This window comes from Nymphalis io, chromosome 15 (assembly GCF_905147045.1).
Source record: "Nymphalis io chromosome 15, ilAglIoxx1.1, whole genome shotgun sequence".
Lineage (NCBI taxonomy): Eukaryota > Metazoa > Arthropoda > Insecta > Lepidoptera > Nymphalidae > Nymphalis > Nymphalis io.
In genome coordinates this window covers 3,888,111-3,910,970 of record NC_065902.1, presented here as the reverse complement: position 1 = coordinate 3,910,970, position 22,860 = coordinate 3,888,111, and the positions used below count along the sequence as shown (strand labels likewise).

Sequence of the window (22,860 nt, the reverse complement as noted above, 5' to 3'; positions counted from 1 at the left end):
TTAGTCAGTAAAGCTGTTGGTATTTCTGTTAGTGTTCTGTAAACATGAAAAATACACGAGACTATTAATGAAGATGTACATTGTACATTTATATTATGGTACATTTACAAGTAAAGATGTCGTTTTATTAAATTATGACAATTATAAAGTGTTTTTAATTTGTGTTAATTTAATTGGTAATAAAGACACTTCCTAAGATTCTTAATTAAAGGTTAAGCTTTTGATATTTTACGTGGACTACCCCTATCTAGTCTCAGAACTTGCCGTTTCAACTAAATAAACCTTATAATGTAAACAGTACTATGCACTCCAATATAGTTACATACAGTTCAAATTTTTAAGGGACGGTTCATTACAAAATAAAGTGTTAACATAAAACGTGCATAAAGCGCTGCCTCAAAATTCTCATAGCACATATACGTAAAAATCTTTTCTTAACATAAATGCCTATATATTACCAGTTTGTCCTTGTCATCTAAATAATGTAATTCGTATTCTGAGAGCATTTCAGCTTTTAATAAATATATACTTCCGAGAGGTGAGCTGACCCAGTTAATTTGTATTTATAATTTGTCCCGTGCTCCACCGCGAGGTAAAACATCGTGGGAAGACCTGCTTGTATTGGATCAAATTCAGCCAACCCGTATTGAAGCAGCCTGGTGGTGGTTTGCAGCAAATATTTTCCTTAATATGCCTATGCAGCCTATAAAGTTCTTCAGTAGAATATTTACGTGCTGTTGGTTTTTATATATTACTCATACTAATACAAAGCTGAAAAGTTGTAACGTCCATATTATGATGTGAGCAGAAAAGAGGTCGTAAGCAGAGTTAAGTGGAGTGTTGCAGTGAGGTAAGGTTATGAGACGGGGGGGTTATTAAAATATATTAGAATGGTAATCTTGAAAGCGGGGGTAACGGTTGCTTAAGAAAAGACAATGAGAGAAATAAAATAATTGATAATTGTTTCTATGTATTATTAAGGTTTTTCGCTGGATTTTGTCCGGTTTCCCATGTGCATTATATGTATACATAATAAATAATACATTATATGTAGGTTATTATCTATGTGTATATCACAGATATAATCACAATTACGACGCAAAGTACAGTCACTCAACGCTGCTTGCAATTCGAAAACCTTTTTTTATTTCTTCTTATAAAAATTAATAATAAATGCAAAAATATTAAACATTATGTTTATAGCGTCCTTTACTAAGCTATATTCCTTAGTACAAACATAGTTGGTTATCATGGTTATATCACAAAGAATCATACGTGTGGTAGTTGTAAAATTTGTCGATACCTATGCCTGGAACTTTTGAAAAGGAATATATAATAATCGGGCAAATTACATAGGTACGTACGTTTGAACGTACATTGACGAAAATTGGTCCAATAAATGCGCTTTTGATGTACTATTTATTATAGGCAAGACGAATTATAGTGGTGACGGATTAGACATGGGCAAGATTACCGATGCTCAACTGTATAGTTAATAAATAGTATTGCAGCCATTCCATTGTATAAACATATATTATATTTAATTAATGATAAGAATTTTCAGTAGCCATACAAGATCAACATCTATAAAAGGAAAATTGAACTCAAAAAATGACATGAATCACAAGCTTACGTTTTTTTTTATACAGTAGGTAGGCGGACGACCATATGGGCCACCTGATGGTAAATGGTCACTAACGCCCATAGACATTATTGTAAGAAATGTTAATCATTCCTTACATCGAATGCGCCACCAACCTTGGGGACTAAGATGTTATGTCCTTTGTGCCTGTAATCACTGGTTCACTCACCTTTCAAACCGAAACACAATAATACCATATATATATATATATATACAATGATTCAGTTTAGCTCATTATTTGTAATTTTGTTATATAAGCAATAAAAAGCCTTGTATTTTGTTTGAAAATGAAAAAATGTAAGGGATTCTATTATAATTTATTATACAAAGGACTTTCGTAATTAATTGCCTGCTATAAGTTGTATTTGGAGGCCTTCCTTGATTGGATCGTTGTTATTTTCCATAGATTTTTCCAATTACAATATTTTTAGAACAATTTTAGTATATTTTTACTCTATATTATAAAGTTTTACGTTATAATGACAACTATAAACTTCAAAAATTGACAAAACTTAATCAAAAATATGTAGCGATGTTTACATTACATTACAATAAAAACCAGTTTTTTAATAAATTATGTGGTAAGTAATATAATATATTGCTTTTATATAAATGGTTTATTCTTGATATATAAGATTTTCAGTTTAAACTTTATATATTTACAAGAAGAACTTTAAATATATAAGTGTTTTTCTACTATGATATTCTAATTTGCATGAATTTATCCCTGTGGAAAATGAATACTTAATACGTTTTTTAAATGCAAATTGCTATTTTGTCAACTCGTTCATTTTAGGTTTTGGGATTTCTTTCATTACTTTGATGTCACATCATTAGTAATGATATAAAGAACACAGATTTTATTCAATGGGTATACTTAATATTATTATTATTAATAATAATAATAATAATAACATCCTGGGACATTTTTCACACACGGCCATCTGATCCCAAATTAAGCTTATACAAAGTTTGTGCTATGAAAACCAGACAACTCATATACTACATATACTACTTTTCTTTTGTGAATACATACTTATATAGATAATTACACCCAGACTCAGGACGAACAGACATGTTCATATTCACACAAATGTCTGTCCTAGGTGGGAATCGAACCCACAACCTTCGGCAAGTATCTACCAACTACGCCAACCAGCTCGTCTAAAAAAGTGAGCATTTGCAATTATCAGCCGTAATGCCCCAGTGGTTGGTACATGAATCTTATCCTAACAAAGCGGATTCAAACCAGAGTTATACTATATTGTCGTTTACTTAGTTTATGTTTATCTTATAATCGGCGGTGAAGAAAAATTTTGTGAAGAAACAGACATGAGTTGGCTAAAATTCTAGCACATGAGCTCCAAATCCTCTCCGTAAAAGAAGAGGCCTTCGCTAGCAGAGAAACATTATAAACAGGCTATTAATATGATTGATATTAGTTACTTTTATAAAACAAAGCTTTATATTTAAAAAGTAACCCGTGAATAAAATGTATATGCAAGTTTAAACGGTGAGAGAAAAGAAGTGTAACCAAATCTTTAGGTACCATTAAAGTTTTCTTTACACACAAGCATATTTTTCTCAGACGTTATGAATGTAAACTTAATCACTGGTTTATATTCGGAGACGCTTTTGACGGTCTTACCGAATGTTACTGTAAATATCTTCCGTAGTTGATAAGAGGATGAATTTAAAATCGATATATTTTTCGTCATCTCTTCCCTCATATTCAACAGATTTTTCCAACATTTGCTTGCTGGCTTTCACGTTTTAACTACTCAACTGATTATCGATTGCAAACACGTTGTCAGGGATACAGAAAAGGGTATTTAATAAATATTTCCTCTTGAGGGAAGAAGGCACGTGCTTTCTTCTTCTTGAAGAGTGGGCGAAGCAAGCGAAAACTATTATTGTATAATAATAAAGTTACTTTAAGTTATCTTTATTTGCATGTACATAAAATCTGACTATGATGTTGGTAAGGTTATACCTTATAGGCTTGGGTCGGGACAGTTATTGATACATGTAAACTGAATAAACCGATAGCCGAGATGACAAATAATTTGTGTTTATAATAATACATCTCGCTGAGGACGCATGTGTCAAGTGAAAATATTAGTTAGATTTTATCGTTACTAAATAAATTTATCCTTTTAACTAAAGTGTTAAAATTAATATTTGTTTTTGTGAATCAGTTTTCGCAATATCATTATCGGAGGCGGCGATGGTGGTTGCTGTATACCTATACCAAATCCCTGTGCGTGTTGCTGTCGGTGTTTAGCGGAATTGTGCTGTAAATTGTTGTGTTGTGTTCTAATCGTGGTACTCGTTGTTGGAGGAGTATTTCTACTAGCGGAGGCGTTGTGTGAGTATTCTTGTTAACTATATTTCCTTAAAAAAACCCATCAACAACTTATTGGTAAGTAATACTTAGTTTTGTTGTAATACGGTTTGAATGATGAATGAGCCAGTATAAAAAGCATACCAATAGCCAACTTTTATATTTCCCATATTCGGCTTTTTCTTCAATTAAATTTAAATTTTCAGTCTATTATATTAATAATCTGTGTGACATAAATGATAATATAAAAATATTTTAATATATATTGTCAAAAAAAAAAAAATTAAAGATAAAATGCTACAGTATATTTTTAAAATACGTCCTTAAAGTTATAAGCTAATTCATTTATGTATTTCTACGCAGGCTCGTAAATATATCGAGGGATTCAACTTTTGAATATTTCGATACGGTAAGTTTTAAGAAAATAATTTAAAAACGTATATAATAAATAATTATCTATGATCATTCTGTCATGGCTTGTCAGAAATTTATAATGTGTTTATTTTGATATTAAGTAATGTGGTAATTATTTAAATTTATTTTTTGTTGATTGAGGAATTTTCAATAAAAATATTTTAATAAAAAGTAATATCTTGAAAATATATTGTAAGCTTATAAGAAAGAATCGTCTTTTTAGTTTTATTCCATTATATTGTGGAATCTAGAACCAATAACTCACTGACAATTCAGACAGTTTTAAAGCCAAACAGAAATAATATATATATTAACAAAGCATGTTACAAAGCGGTGTATCTTACGAGTAACTTGAAGAAATAAACAATAATAATTTTCTTAACTCCCTTAAGTAAACATCGCAGATCTTTGTTGAAGCCAGTTAGGTTTCAAAGTATTTGTTATATTTATATTCTTTTATTTATTTAGTATTAGTGTGTATAAATGTTTTTATTTATTTATATATTTTTTTGTATTAATGTTTTTTGCAGCTGGCGTAATGTTTTTATAAGCAATGACGCTTTGAGCTTCGCAGCACAGACAGCAATATGTGTTGTTGTGTGCGTCGTGGGATTACTCGTTTTATTGTTCTTGATAGCTACAGACATTATCTGTGAGTTTAAACTCTTAAGAGTCCTATTAGACTAGCAGATATTCAGGGCACGATATACAGTTCAATCACAAAGTCAGTTAATGCTGTCGAGTGCATTTGAACGCTATGAATTTTGAGTTGTAGCCTAAAATAATAGCCATTTTCAAATGCCTAATTAACAATTATAGACTGGAGTTATTTCGAATAGGACGTCTATGATTAAGTATAATCTTTGTAGTTAGAGTGAGGCAGTGGATATTGCGTGGTGGATATTTAACAAGTATTCTTCAAAAGACAATTTATGAAACTAGTTAATTAGATAGATACCTCATTATATGTTAAACTACTGATGTTGCGTCATAATTGGAATAATAATAAGTAAATGGTAGGAACTAAAGATCACTATCGTAGTAAGTAACTGTAGATGTATGAAAATTGTATTAAGAAATGTGTATTATTATATAATAGTATCTTTCCGGTCAGTTACTTCTTACGTCTAATATTTTATTCAATAAAGTGCCATAATTTTAAATAAATGAAATATGTCAATAAATGTACTTCTCTTGGGTAAAGGCAAAAGAAGGCTTCGCACTTATTCAATCAGGCTGCTGCACTGTGGGTTAGAGAAACGAATAAACGCTTTGAATTAAAATTAAATTAAAATCTCAGGGTTTTTTTATGTAACGATATTTATAGATGTTGCTTGATCTATTTCAGAATGTCAGTAGTCGTGAGAATGGGGAGAAATTTTCGAAGTATTTTATCAAGTTTTGAGTTTGTGGGAGTAGTGGATGGAATGGATTACGTGGTATGTCTAGAACGTGATGGCCCCGAGGGTATTAAAGTTGAAATACATGAATGTATGAACGTCACAAGTGCCCGTAATATTGTACGTGTTTTAAAATTAAATCACATTTTACAACAGAGTTCCCAAAGATTTTTTTAATTGTAATCCTTTAAATGTATATTTTGATTTTCGAATAACTTAGTGTAGGTATTGTCCGCTTGCTTTTAGAATGGGGCGGAAGTTTTATCTTATTTCTAAAAGGTCGAATCCCATTTTGATCGCATGTGGATTAATACAACAGCGTTCTTCTGTAAGAATTCGCTTCGTAACTCACTCGTGAAATGTTTTAAAATTTACTTATTATATTATATCCTTTAAATATTATAATTATAACAGTCAATGTCGCTTACGATATTCTCCCGTTTCTCGATTATCTTCTGCGGTGCGTTTCAAGTTTATACTTACAGAATAGTCTAAATATTTACTGATCTTTGTCTTGACCGTTACTAACAACCACGCTCTGAGACTCACCACTAAGCTAGGAAAAGCGTATCTTAATTTAGGAACATCTTGACCATGTGTATAATATTTTGCACTCGTTCTATACTTCCTTTCATTATATTAATACGATATTAAAAAATTAAATCTTAAATAATATTGTACTTGCTTTTAAGAAAGCAATGCACACGATCCGAGTTGTATTTTTTGTACTAGCTACTTCAAACTTCGTTCTACACCACTCTACTCCACTACGGTTCTCTTTTCTGCTCGCCTCGTTTCATGTAATTATGTTAGACTGAATTCCTTAATACCGGATTATATTCAAACGACTCGCTTTGCTTACGAATGGTAGAATTGTCTACCAGTAATTTAAAAGTTATAAAAACGTTGCATATATTTCGAAGTCTCATGCATGTGACGTGTAGGAACGCCTATTGAGATTTGAATAAAAATATCGGTTACTGATGTTAGTGATGGGACAATTCGTCAATGAAAAGCTTAGAATTCAGTAAGTTGATGTTGGAATATACAAAAATTCAAGCCTCCATAGATAATAGATTTCTCTTTCATTATATTATTCAATCTTTCACTCATTCACATTCGCTCACCACTCATTCAATCAACGAACATCTTTACTTTGATTATTTAATATTCATTATTAAAATCATTGTCAAACAGTGCAGACGTGTCTTATTATACCTACCCCATTTCCCTTCAGTTGAAAATGAACCCATCATTATAAATCTCGGACTTGAAACCTGTTTAAATAATCCTTCGTGTCATTACCTTTTTTATAGTATAGGTAGACGGACGAGCATATGGGCCACTTGTTGGTAAGTGGTCATCAACGCCCACAGACATTGGCATTGTAAGAAATGTCAACCATCGCTTACATCACGAGTTCGCCACCAACCTTGGGAACTAGGATGTTTTGTCCCTTGTGCCTGTAATTACACTAGCTCACTCACCCTTCAAACCGGGTCATTTTCGTAATATAACATAATATTTAAAATTTCATCGTTATAATTTGCTTACCATTAATTTGATTTTGTAACGTGCGTAATATGTATATATCTTCTCTTCATATCTGACTTATATTGTAAGTATATATATGATTTGCATTATTACCTCATAAAAATATCAACATTTTCTTATTTATTTATATAACAATAAGTAACTCAAACAGAAGTACAAATAAATCTCCGTTTCGACAGCAGGATAAAATCTTTCCTGCCTCGGTGCTCTAATGGGGATTGATGCGTATATTACAGATTTTCATTCAGCTCATGCAGGTTTCGCCACGATGTTTTTCTACACCGCCAAACATAACATGAATTACAAACACAAATTAAGCTCATGAAAATTCAACGTTGCTTGCCCGGATTTGAACCATCAATGAAAAAGTGGTTAACTTTTAGGCGTAACTAACCACTGAAACATCTCGGCTCTTAATATCATGTATATAATAATCAAATAATAAATATATTTATAATCTTTTTTTAATAATATTAATTGTTATCGATATTTAAAAAAAAAGTATATATTATTATTAAAAAGCTAAATTAAATTAAAAAGCTTTAAGCTGTTTGGTCACAGATCCTTGCCCATTCCGAATGCGATAAACAGTTACAAAAAAAGGTAAAACTATTAATTTTATTTTTCATAGGAATTTTGTATAGTCTATGGTTAATAATTAACTAACGTTTCCAAGATGGTTACAAGTCTGTACATCCTTGATGTCAATCGTCTACCATAAAAGCATAAAAGTTTCAATATGCATTTAATATGACATTGTCATAGAGGACTTTTGTCGTAAAAGTCATTTGTGTGAAACATATTTGTTGAAGTGAATGTGGAAACTTGGATAAAACTATTTCAGTTCTCTGTTCACACAATGTGGTAGGATTTAATCTTATCCTCTATCAATTTCATAAATTTACGTTAAGCGTTTAATAGGGCTGATAGTTTCCAATAAGATTATTATCATATAACAGTAGAATACTGAAGTACTTATATATCGATCTAAGATTAATATTAGGTTTGGTGAAATCTTAATTTTCTTTCGTCTGAATACTCTATGTAAGTCATATTCAACACATCTACAATAATAATAACGTCATTGTGGCTCTTTTTATGTCGTCTTGTTGTCCATGGCCTTGGTATATCTTTCTATCAGTTTAGAGTTTGGTAGTTTGATGTTCCTTCGTGTTTTTATTTCCAGACAACATCACAATGAAAATTTGTGGAAAACATTTTTTTTTGTATTTTTTTGCTATTCATTCCTACTTGTATACTTGTGAAATACCAATACTAAAAAAAATATTAAAAATTATTTATAGCATTAAAAGAATTACTTTATTACGAAAATAAATTATATCACACGAATATTGAATTGAAATAAACACTAAATTAAAAAATTGACAACATGCGGCCCGTCCCGATTTCGTCCGGATTCAGTAGTTATCTATCTTAGTACATATTACATCAAAAAATTGATTCTATATTGGGCTATATTATTGTAATTTTCGTAGAAATCTCTTTTTTTTAAATAAATAGCCTATATACTATACTATATACTCACTGATACTGTAGATTTTTGTAGGTGAAAGAATCTTTAAAAATCTGTTTAATATTATTGAGTTGATCCATGATAAACAGACATACAAAACATTAAATCTAGCCGCTTTATAATATTAGTGAGTATATATATATATGTATGTATGTATATATATGTGTGTATATATATATATATATATATATATATATATATATATATATATTTAATATCTAATTTTTGATTATTATCATTAAATATAAATAAAATGAGATAAGCTGACGAACGTGCTAAATTATTTTTTGGATAGCAAAAATAACAACAGCTCTTTTTTAATATATGCGGACACCAGTTGAACGTATTCTGAACAATTTCCATAAATTGTGTGAATCAAAAGCGTCTATTGCATGTGTGAGAGAATAATAAATATATAGGATTGTCATCTTCAAATCGAAACATTAAACTTAACACTGCACAAGTAATTTCCGTCTCGAATAATATAATCCCCACATATATTCCTGATCAAATGAAGTGTCTATTGCACAGGGGAGGGTGAGATACATCCTATTTGCGGGAGGGAATGATTGCCTGTAGGTAGTATAATAATAGTAATATTATGTATTCTGTGACCTGATAGACGAATGTCTATTGTCTCGGGACACACAATTGTATTGTAACAGAGATTTGCCAAGTTATATTCTATCATTGCACCTGCAAAGGTGAGAGAAATAAAATAGTACGGGCCTTAAAAAAGATTGAATCATAAAAAACCTGTAATCATTATGAAAAGAATATAAAATCTTCACAGACGTGTTGTTCTGCATTTTGTTGTATCTTTCTATATATAACTATATGTTGTATATGATAATATGTAATTGAGGTGGGTTGTTTGATGTCTTCATTTTAATTTCTAATCAGCATTACAAATTATTGTTTGTGTCTTCTTTATTGTTCTGTTCCATTTGTCCGCTTTGCTTAATTGATTTTGGTTTGGGAGAGTTAATAGCTATAATATATATATTATTAACAAAATATATTAATAACTGGTGGATGGAACTTACCACGACAGGTCTGAACTTAAAGCAAATCTTACTAAAAGGAATTTACGAGGATAACTGCTGAATAATAGTTATACAATGCGAGTTGTCCCAGATATTCAGTCTCTGTGATAATATGATTCGAATCTTCGAAGTACATATCTTATTCGCGACTTAATCAGATTGTATCAATTTGACAAAGCTCTTCTCTTTCTCCTAAAATAACTTGATTTGTTTATTAAATACGGACTATATCTTCAACTTTATTCATTTATTTATATATAATTTTATATACCTTGAGAGCATTTATGTAGGGTTGAGGGAATACCTGATGTTTACGGTTTTTACCACAGTTTTACCAAATTGTTTTTTTTTTAAATATATAAACAAATATTATAATCATATTATTATTGTAGAAGTAAGTTTTGTTTGTTTTTGTCAAATTTAAAATACTCTGTACTTATCCGATTGATTTGCAAGATAAATTAATCTAAGTCATCAATATAATCAATTTATTGAGTTTGGATGTTTGTAACTTAATCGAGTAGAAATGTATAAATACTCTAAACTAACACATAGACATACCTACCTGTCATAGGCTTTAACCTGACCATTCCCTAAAATTTGTGCGGAACCGCGGGCAGAAGCTAATTAGTATGAAGTGGTAATTGATAGTCAAAAGTAAAATAATGTTTAAGTATGTCATTGTTTGCATATTAGAAGCAGATCATATCCCTTCTGCTGGATTTTCAACAAAACCCTGTAAATAGTAATAAGTGTATATAATTACGTAGTTATATACCCATAATAGCGGTAAATATGTACGTAAACAGTAAATACCATACTCGTAAATGATGTTTACCGCGTGAAACAATGCCTTCTTCTTTCGTATGTAAAATAAATTATAACAGAAAGAGCGAAATCAGTTTAACTAAATAGCCGCTAAGCAACGTTTATAAGCGAGGCCGTGGTATAACTTTTAAAAAAACTCAACCGATTTTATCTATATAAATACTAAAAGGAATGGAATACTCAATAATGATACAGTAACAGCTTATTAATGTCCCACTGCTGGGCTAAGGCCTCCTCTCCCTTTTTGAGGAGAAGGTTTAGAGCTTACTCCACCATGCTGCTCCAATGCGGGTTGGTAGAATACACATGTGGCAGAATTTCAATAAAATTAGACACATGCAAGTTTCCTCACGATGTTTTCCTTCACCGTCAAGCACGAGATGAATTATAAACACAAATTAAGCACATGAAAATTCAGTGGTGCTTGCCCGGGTTTGAACTCACGATCATCGGTTAAGATTCACGCGTTCTAGTCACTAGGCCATCTCGGCTTTTAGGCAATAACGATAATAATACTGCAATTAATTTTTACATTTGTAATTTTTGGAGATTATGCTGGACAAACAAACAGACAGACAAAACTATTATCTTCGTTTTGTTTTGGTTTTTGTGATTTGAAAGTACATATTAATTTAAAATAACAGATATTCTAAAATTAATTGTATTCATTTGTATAATATATTATATTATATGCTATTTATGTTGTAAATTTCTTTATTGCAATAAATACAAGAAGTAAAGTTAACTAAAAAAACGTACAAAGACGGAGATGTGATATATTAGTAATCCTATATTAAATGTCTTCTTTTTTTTCAGCTGCTTGGTAGTGAATTTATGTAAATCATTATGCTTCATAGTGCCGATGGTAATCGCAGTTTTTTTGGGTTTCTATTTATATGATTTTGTAAAGAGTTATTATCCAACATTGCCGTAAGGTGAGTATTATTTATATTATTTATTTATTTATTTGAACGTAAATAATTATATAACAAATGTATCGGTATTTTAAAATGTGTTAAAATTTATAGCAATGTATGAAATAAAAGTGCTGGATCATCCCTTTTTTTAAGGAGAAGTCTTGGAGTTTAATTCACCACGCTGTTCCACTAAGGGTGGTTTTAGATATAACTGGCAGAATGTAGTTTTAACCGACTTATGCAGATTCTTATTATACTATATATACTATTCTTCATCGCCCAGTATGAAGTAAATTATAAACACGAATATGATAATATATTATTATAAGTACATGAAAATTCTGTGATATTGAACCTGTGATCTTAGGTTAAAATCTACGAATCCTATCCAATGAGCCGTATCAGTTTGGGACAATTGAGAATTTAGCTTTATATTTATTATATGTCTTTGAATGCATTTCAAAATCATTAACATAGAAATATAAACCTTATCTCATCATCTCTCAGTCGAAAGACGTCCACTGCTGGACAAAGACCTCCTCCAAGGATTTTCATTTTGGTCGGTCTTACGCTGCCCGCATCCAACGGCTTCCCGCGACTCTTTCTATGTCGTCGGTTCACCTTGTAGGGGGTTTGCCCACGCTGCGTCTTCCGGTTCGTGGTCGCCACTCGAGAACCGTTTTGCCCCAAACCTTAACCTCATGTTAACAAAATACAAATAAACAATTTTATACAATTACAAGCTATACAGTATTATATATGTAAATGATAAAAGAGCTTCGAGTTAATATTCGTCGACTTTCATACCAGGATACATAAATATAAATATAATTATATATGATTATTTTTATATATATTCCGTATAATAAGAATGAGTAATGAATTAATTACTGAATTTCTTGCCGGTAATACCTTTCGATAGAATCTACATTCCGAACCGGTGCTAGCTTTGCATAAACTATAACCTTGTAAAATGACAATTCAAAAGTATTCAAATTCAATTTTATGATAGCAATTAAAGTCATTTGAATTAATTTACGTCTAATTTCTGTCAAATAACTTAAATTTCAAAGAAATTGGATATTAATTTTGCAAAAGCAGAATAGCAGCATTAATTGTTAGACTCAAAAGCCTAGGCTCCTGGGGCTAGACTAGCTAGCTTCATGGGCTATTCATATGCGCAAATTTACTTGGCTATTTTAATTACCCATCAAAATATATGTACATCAGGGAATTGTCTACAAATAAGAGGTTGAATGTAGCAAGTTGATATGTTGTTAAATGTACAATAATTCAATAGCTATAAAATATTCTAGCAAACTATGTAAATAATGGTGGGCAGAATTAAAGTCTAAGTATGTCGTATGTTTTATTGTATCACTGGCCGTTAATCTAATATGGCTGGATACCGTGAGGTGTGTGATGCGAGTCAGGGATCTAAAGTTATTGTATTTTTTGTTCAAGTAACTCTCAGTAGCAGCCGGAAGTTTGCGCACAAAATTGTGTACTATTATATTTTATGAGCAGTAGGATCCTAAGGTCCTAGGTTCAAACTTCGGATCGAGATGTCATCATGTGCCGTCTATGACTTAACTGATATTTTATCGATAAATTAAAATAACAATTATCCAAAGAAACTCGATAGATAAAATAAATTGTTCCTAAGACGGTACCTTGCGTAATGTACCGGATGTGCGCTGAAAGCACATTGATTGATTGTTTATCACAAAAACTTCCAGAGCTCTTTAGAACGTAGTTTGAAGTTACGTAATATAATTTATTACACTTCAACGTATTAAATTATATTTAGGACATAAATCAACACTAATTTAACTCGAAGGTAAGTTTGTAATCTTAGGGGTTTTTCGAAATGATTTTGAATCGTAATCTAATATAATAATTGTGAATGGGGGATTTTTTTGCAAGGCTTTTATGTTTTAATTACTCAATAGATCATCATGAAAATTTTAAAGTGATAAAGAATGTAAATTATATCGAAAATTATATAGAATTGGTCAAATTATCAGGTTACTATTTTATTTATGTGTTTTGCATGTACGATTACTAGCTACATTTTATAATTATAATGAATGAATAGTTTTGCTTATAATAACACTAATTCGTGCAGGAATAATGATTTTGTAATGTGTTTAATCTTGTGTTCGGCGGTGAAGGAAAACATTGTCAGGAAGCCACGCATGAAGTAACACATGCAGTGTTAAAAAATTTAGCACACATGTATCCAATCAACTACCAACCGCAGCAACAAAACTTGGTCTCAAAAAGATAAAAGGCCTTTGCCCAGCCGCGGGGAACCACAGTACAATTTATCACAATCACAATTGTAAAATGAATTTTCTTTCTATTACAGATGAAATGTACATGAAGTAAAATTTGGATGCTAATATGCAGTATATATATTTAATATTCAATTTTTATATTTAAAAATTATGTAATAAGCGATATTATATCGATAGTTTTAAAAGTACCTTTATATGTAATAAGTGTATTTGAAAAATACATTTCGTTTTAATTTAGTTAGAAATAATGTGACTTGCAAAGGGAATTAGGAATATGCTGCGAGTTTAATAAACATAGGTATCTAAAGTTCTTTTTCAGTAGAGACGAGGTGTTCTCACGATTTTCTTTACCGGCGTATTCCTTTACCGTCGAGCGAGATGAATTGTAAACATAAATATAGTGCTTGAAAAATTCAGTGTTTGCCTGATTTTATTCCACGACCTTCAATGCAATAAATTACCTATTAAATTACCCCGGCATGTTAACACTGCAACGAAAATTGTTGTATTTTCATATCAACAGTGTTTCTATAAATAATTATTTTTTTAGCAAGTGTAATAGAAGGTTCTTTGGGACGAGAGCATTCGCGTGTAAAGGTAACAAATACAAAAGCGATTGTTTTTTTTTTTTTATAGAATAGTAAGGCGGACGAGCATATGGGCCACCTGATGGTAAGTGGTCACCAACGCTCTTAGACATTGGCATTGTAAGAAATGTCAACCATCGCTTACATATCCAATGCGCCACCAACCTTGGGAACTAAGATTTTATGTCCCTTGTGCCTGTAATTACACTGGCTCACTCACCCTTCAAACCGGGTGTTAACTAGTATCTATATCATTATATGTATTAGCAAAGACGAATGTTGTCTAATGGGCTAGCTGGATATTCCTAGCCCCATCTGACACCGAGTTACAACAAAGCGTATAAAAACCTCCATGGGAAAAACATAAATACAACGTTCATGGTAATCGATCGAAGTCAATTAATGTCTAAAAGAAATACCATAACAATATTTATTGAATCAATTGTACAAGGAGTGGAAAGAACAGGTACTTACATTGCGGCGGAATGGAAGAAGGATTAAGTATTTCATTGCATGTAATTCATGTTACAAGCATTTGATACGTTGGTGAATATTCATAGGTACATCACATTCATGAAGACCCTTTATTCCCTGAATTTCTTGCACATTTAGATAAGTGAGAAAGATTTTCTTTGACACGCGACATTTTTATAGATTTCGCTCGATATATTCGATAACCGTGCGTTGTATATATAATATTTAAGTATGTTAATCTTGTTTCCTCAAATATTTAAAGTGAATTGTATTATTTTTTTGAGAAATAAATTCTTAAATAGTAAACCGTAACATATTTGCCAATGCGATGTTCGAAGTTGTAACATTACACTTGTGCGCATTGTAATGTCGAAGTTGCAACATGACAAGTATGCGCACTACGATGTTCGAAGTTGTGTCATTACACATGTGCGCACTGTAATGTTCGAAGTTCTGACATTATATATGGGCGCCTGTAATATTCAAAGATGTTACATGACACATGTGCACACTGCAATGTTCGTCTTGAAGTATTTACTAATGTAATGCTAGTTTCGGATTATTAGGCGCGAATGATTGATGAGAACTCTCTTTAACACAACTACAATTTGAGCGCTTAAAAAAATCTTATTTTAAATAATAATCAGGAAACTTAACAACATTAAGTAAATAGATCTAGCAAGTTTTCTTGTGAATTGCAAAGCGTATATATATAAACAAAAGAAATCAATTATTGAAAACGCAATCAAAGGGATAATCTTTCTGTAAGAGACATCTTCCGTTCAACATCATACAAAGGATCTTGAAAAAGTTCTTTCGAAATGTCGGAGTGTCAAAGAACTTTTATCTATAGAAAATGAGTTCCTTACAGAAAATATAATTACAAAAACCGTATGTAATATAGTTATTTAAATATCTGCCAGAGTTGTTGATGGGAAGAAATAACATAAATGGCTATGTCAATGATGCATCTGCCCGTGGATGTTAGATGGTGGGGTCATTTAAGGGTGTGTATTTTCCCTTTTTACCTTTTCCCAGAGGTGGAAGACAAATATGTGAAGTGGTACTAAGTGCCCCACTCATTTATCTAATGTGATGGTAGTCGGCTCTAATGATGGTAAGAGGCAAACTTAAGATCAATTACATCACCAATTACAAAGGATTGTCAATATCTATCTACCAGTCCATTCGGCAACGTACCTGCAAGCCCTCGGGTGTTGCCATCTGCAACACCCGAGGGCTTGCAGGTATGCACTCCATGGACGGTGGTAGTAATTTTCTACCAGATTAGCCTCCTGCTCGTCTGCTCCCTCTTACATAAAAAAATTCGATTTAAAGAAAATTCAAATTTATTAACCACCTTTGTATAAATTTGCTTGAATTTTTGGGTTCAATTCATTAAAAGAACTTGCACTCGACCAAAAAAATTTATAATGCCAAAATTGTAAATTACCCTTACTTACTTAAATATTGTTTTGAGTTTATTAGTTAAGCAATGTTGTGTCTTATTCTTTCTAATGTGAAATCAATAATGATAGAAAGAGAAATCAGTGTTTAACTAAACATCGACTAAACTATATCTATGCGTAACATTGCTAATCTTTGCTAGCCATAGTAGTGCGGATTGTGATATGTACCTACTACATATACATTGATATAAATAAATAAAACAATAACTTTTTAAGATCTTTATCTTTATATTAGGAATTCCTACTATTGCATCGCTTAATATTTTTAGGCAAATGTCAATGCAATACCATTAAAGTTTTCGTAAACAACTTATAAAGTTAAGTCAAACTATAAAAAAGCTATTTACTTCTTGTATTGAATAAAAATATCTAGCGATCTAATTTCTCTAGAGAGAAAATCTTCTGCCCACTCTCGAGAAGTCTATTGCGTTAGGTTAATATTGAATGAGCAAACTGACGCCTGATACCTTAGTACATAAACATTATATATCTTCTTTATTTATTATAAATCTTTGATATAATATAGACTTTATTTAAAAAGTAAATAGGTTCCACGTTCATTTAACGTATTAAACAAATTTTAAAATCAATTATTTAAGTAACTTTATTTAAATGATTGATATTAAAGCTGGATTTATAAGAGTCATTACCCAATGACTCGTATAACTCCAAGGTAATATACTTAAAATTATAACGTGTATTTACAACGAGGAATTCAGTAAGAAAATGTATTTTGAACAGCACACATCGGAGACTTGTTGTAAAGGCAATATAATAATAATATGCATTGCTCTATCTCTATCTCTTGAGCCAATGATTTCACTGCAGTCATTATTGTAATGTACTCAGTCGGTACTGTTTTATTATAATTTCTCTTTTGTTTGAATTTCAAGCTTATAATACCAAAGCAGAAAATATAAAAAAGTTACAATCCAAAGGTAATATGTTGGTTTTAAATTTAAAATATTAAGCGTATTAAGATTCACTTACAAAACAAAGTATTAACAAAATGAAATGAAAATTATAGTTATAAATTGAGCTTCCTGTATAACTATTAACTTCCATAATATCATTAAAGGCATTAATTGGACTGTAAACTTGCATATCAGTATCATTCGAATCTTTGCCATAATAAATGTCTATATTTAAAAAATACAAATTGATATTACTATGTACCCGAAGTGACATTCTACTGGTTTATTTGAAATGAAGAACAAGTATGCATTATTATTAAATAGCTGTTACATAATTTAGAATAAAAATGGGAGTGAGGAATTGTAAAATATACTTGGTATTTAGTACAAGAAATGATTGTGATATTTGTTTTAAAACATCCAAAAAGAATAAAAATATATTTTTGAAAAAAATACGACCGAATTACTTTCTATTTAACATAGAATTTTAATTGATTTTTAATAAAACAAATTGATTTTATTCTGAATAAGTTAGATACTGACAAACAAAAACAGCCGAGTATGTCTGTATAAATAGGTATCAATTTCCTCTTATAATAGTTTCAAATTCAAAACACATTCGCTCTAGTGACGTGCTCCAATTACAAAAACGGCGGGAAACACAGTTGAAAGGTCTATTCCATTTTTGACGAGCGAAAATGTCACTAGAAATAGATTTCGCAAGAGAATACTCAATAGAACTATTTAAAGTTATTTTAAATTAAAAAAAATATTTCTTTATTTTTAAATAAATAATAAAACTTACATAAATTTTACAGTTATGGTTTTCTTCATCATAATCATGTAAAAAACTTTGTAAAATTTGGCTGAATGTTGCTAAGCTTTTACTAGTCTATGTATTTTTAGTTTTACGAAGACATTTTAATGTGCTTTCTGTGGTCGATACCACAGAAAGCTGACGTATTATCATAAGATGTGTAACATTACGACATGCCCGCGGGTACTAGATATTAAAATGTTTTTCGCGGCGTTAGTAACGACTTCTTTTTCATGAGTTATACCCCATAAGCTATCGTTGCGAATCATAAACATGCTTCATATTTTAAACAGGTGCGCTAATGAAGTCATGGTTAATTACGAATATGTATTTGAAAGGTCAGACACTTATTTTTATCGTGGATTCTAAAAATTTTCCATTGAAAGTAGCCTATGTCAAGGTTCAAACCTAAACTGTATTTTACGTGGTGGTGAGCTTTGTGCAAGCCCGTATGGGTAGGCATCACCCATTTATCACATATTATGCTATCGTTAAACAGCAATACTTAGTATTACTGTTTCGGTTGGAAGGGCGAGTGAGAAACTAATGAAACTTCAGGCACAAGGAATATAACATCTTAGTTTCCAAGGATACTTGCGACCAAGTGATGTAGTCATCTGGCATTGGTGACGATTATGTCCTCTTGACTTATTTCGACCATGGTGGGCATATTCAAGGAAGACTAGCCAACTGCGCAGGATATACTATAGTGCACGAGTGTGCCCGAAAACTCGAGTGCACTTGATCACTATAGTGATATATTATGCACTACAAAAATTTATTGAATAATAAATATAAATTGTTTATAATAAAACACTAATCCGCTTAATTATTTATATAAACTTTAATTTTACTTCCAAATTCGTTCCAACAATTATTTCCGACCGACATTAAAAACGCAATTTTTTTCTTGAATCCATGATATAGATTATTCAAGATCTCGACCGATGAAATCGGGTCAATTCAATGTCAAAGTTGTGTATATAAACAGCAGTACTTGGTATTGTTGTGTTCCGGTTTGAGGGATGAGTGAGCCAATGTAATTACAGGCACAAGGGACATAGCATCTTAGTTTCCAAGGTTGGTGGCGCATTGGCTATGTAAGCGATGGTTAACATTTCTCACGACGCTAATGTCTGGTGACCACTTACCATTAGGTGTCTCATATGCTCGTCCGCATTTCTATTCTTTAAAAAAAATATTAATAAAGATTTATTTGTAACTTTAACTTATCATCATGTATTTTCTTCTTAAGACTGCGGTTAATAATAATTTATTCTCAGCGGATAGCGTAATCAATTTTTGAAGCAACTAACAAGCGAGTAATTGGATCAGATGGTAAATGTAATTACGCAACAGTTTTAAATTAAACACTTTGTTTTCTCGCTAGACACGAATCTTTTATCAATCCTAAGATTATTCGTAGTAATAGAAATGACATTTTATGTCATGTATTTTTTTCTTTACATAATCTTATGTCATGTTTGGAGGTAGGATTTCACAACAATAATGAATATATTGTATATAAAGATTAAGTTAACATATATAAATTAAATAGTTCGAATAAAAATAAATTGGAATTCAAATGTTTTTTTAACCAACTTCAAAAAAGGAGGTGATAACACAACTTTGGTTTATGCGAATTGATTTAAATATGATGGTCATATATATATATATATATAGGCAATTTTTATTTTGGACGGCTTTACAATTAAAGCTGACCAAAATAAAAATAACCAAAATATAATAACGAGTCAATGACTCGTTTTTTAAATACATCTTTATATATTTGGTACAACATTCTGTAAGAAAAGGAGTTAATAGGAACCTATTTTTTATGTTAACTTATAATAAAATATGTATAAAATGTATTACAAACAAATTGATTGCTTAAAAACCTTGGCATTTAAAATCCCTGAGGGCAAACCTAACAATATTGACATTCAACAAGGGAATATATAAAATAGTAGAATTACGTCAACTTACTTTTTAAGTTATCCTCGACTCTAACTCGTAACTTGTCTAAGTTTTCTATTAGATATTTATTGAGAAACCAGACATTGTTTCTTATAAATATAAAATGGTTTGATCCTTTAGAAATAGACAATTATCATAGTTCGTCTTTCGTTAATTACGTAAGTCACGTGATCAACGAAATATATAGGCAAAGACAAAATAGTGCGCTGCCGGTCAGTATGAGTTATAGTGCTATCACTTTTTTTTGGAAATAAGGTTAGAGAAAATATGTTCAATATTTACAAATACATAAATAGTTTCTTAAAATTTTCAATAATGTGTGTGTCGAATGTAACTTAATCGTCGTATTTCGATCACAGAGCGAAGACTAGTAGTTATAATAAACTTTTATTACAATATTTACTTTTTAAGCAGTGTTAAGTTATATTGTGAAATTATTCCGGAAGGTTTTTGGTGTCATGTTATGTCGAGTCGTCAAAAAAGTGATTTTAGTTTAATTTTCAAAATCGGTTTAGACGCTTAGGAGGAATTCAGTGAGACACACATATTATGTACAGAATAATTATATATATATTTATAAATAAATAATAATGAATAATTATATAAAGCGGCAACAGCAGCGTAGGGCGCCCTCCAGCCAGGTGGACCGATGACCTTAAAAAGGTGGCGGGCACCAACTGGATGCGGAAGGCGGAGGACAGGGAGCTTTGGTGCACCTTCGGAGAGGTCTATGTTCAGCAGTGGACAATGATTGGCTGTTGATTGAATTATATAAATCTTTACATAAAATTGTTTAATTTACAACTTAAATTCAATTTCAAAATATCAAAAGCAAATTGGCGACGATGTACCTACATACATCTTTTATAGATAAGTCACATAATCATTATTAGGTATATTTAGAAAAAATAATCTTTAATTCGATTCATCTGTCGCACAGAAGAGAATCTTTAAATGAAAATTACAATACTGTAAGGATTTTAATTAAAACGGAAAATAATAAGATAATCATTTTTAAAATGACTCTTAAAGCTTGGAAAAATAATAGCCACTTATATTGTCGTCATACAACAATGCTTTGTCGTGTTTATGTTGTGGTTGGCATAATAATTCTATCATACTAAACGAAAATAGACTCTGTATACTGTCGAAAGTAATTTCATTTAACAATTTTAGCGTTATTTGGATAACAAGCAACGAATATCGTATATCCAATGATAATCTGTGCAGGAAGGTATCGTCAACGTTGAAAAGTAACCCAATATTGAGTGCCATTACCTAAATGTGCCATTACCTCAACGTAACGTCATTGGAGGCGCGCAGCTAATAGAGGCCAGTAATTGTCACATATTTGATAAGCTTTACAGGTGATTGGAAGTTCGGAAACATTTTTGTTTTTAAGTGCAAAATGAAGTCGGTTCAGAGTTTAGAAATGATTTACTTTTAATTTAAAAATATCTTCTATGATAGCATTTTATTCAAAAGATATATTTATAATATTTAAGATATATTATAATCTTTAAAATAATTGATTGCTTTATTATGAGAAAAACAATTTTATGTAACTATTAATAAAATTAAAACTATTTATAAACAAACGTATACTTTATTAATATACTAAGAAGGATAAAATTTATTAACCTTGGTAGCTTAGTCACCGGTACCAAAAGTGTTTCTTTATTGAATTTTAACCAGTTCAACTTGAAAGATTGGACCCACATATACTAACTGTCGAAGCTATGTCTACATCTAAGAAATAAAATCTTCTAAAAGTGAACGATGAAAGGAAGCACGATTACAATTTTTTTTTTGCTTTGCTTGCCTGCGAGCATACATGTTCAAATCAGTGTGCGCAGGTAAGCCCGTGAGGACGGTCCCACGATAGCTCCCGCAAGCTTAAAGCGCGCCTGTTAAAGCTATCATGTTGAATATTAGTGTACATATTTATCTTTAACTACGATTTACTTACATTATTATCAGCCTCGTGTGTCCCACTCCAGAGCAAAGTCCTCTTTACTCTTTTATTCCAAGCCGCGCTACCGTCCAATAAAACTGCAACATGACACAATCTATAGAAATAAATAAAAAAGAAGTGTCTGTCTGTGATTTAATGATATAACTGCATCTTTTAAAGTTAATATGACTATTTACGAGATATCAAAACCAAAACATATTTTTTTGTCTGGGCTAATCTCTGAAACGGCTAAAAATTACAAAATCAATATAACTGAATTATTATATTAAGTATTTTAGTCTTTTATTTCATCAAAATCGGGTAGGTTTATCAAAAGTTATAAAAATGTACGTATTTTTGTTGTTAAAATATATATTGCGGCCATTAGCCCATAGATGGCGGTGTGCTAAATACGTCAATTTCTGAATCACAAATGCGAATTTTTTGGAGTAGAGTGACCTTCTGCCATACATATTATGAACATTAGCGTTTTGTCAAAATTACGTCGTCGTCATTCTGTCGTATCGTCTTATTGTATATAATTTAAATTGATAATATTAAATACTTGGTAGCTTTAGGTTGCCATTATTAACTAGGTTGTAATTTCATTGTATTAGTCTTAACTTCTTAAGTAATATTTTTGTTTTAAATTTTATAGATTATTACTTTTAAGTTTTTACTTTTAAGGT

The 22,860-nt window shown here is 30.9% G+C and overlaps 1 protein-coding gene across 2 annotated transcripts in view; it reads left to right on the top strand.

The window, feature by feature from the left end:
- LOC126773636 (sec1 family domain-containing protein 2-like) overlaps window positions 1–22,860 on the top strand; it is a 157,841-nt gene that overhangs the window by 75,945 nt on the left and 59,036 nt on the right. The window lies entirely within an intron of this gene.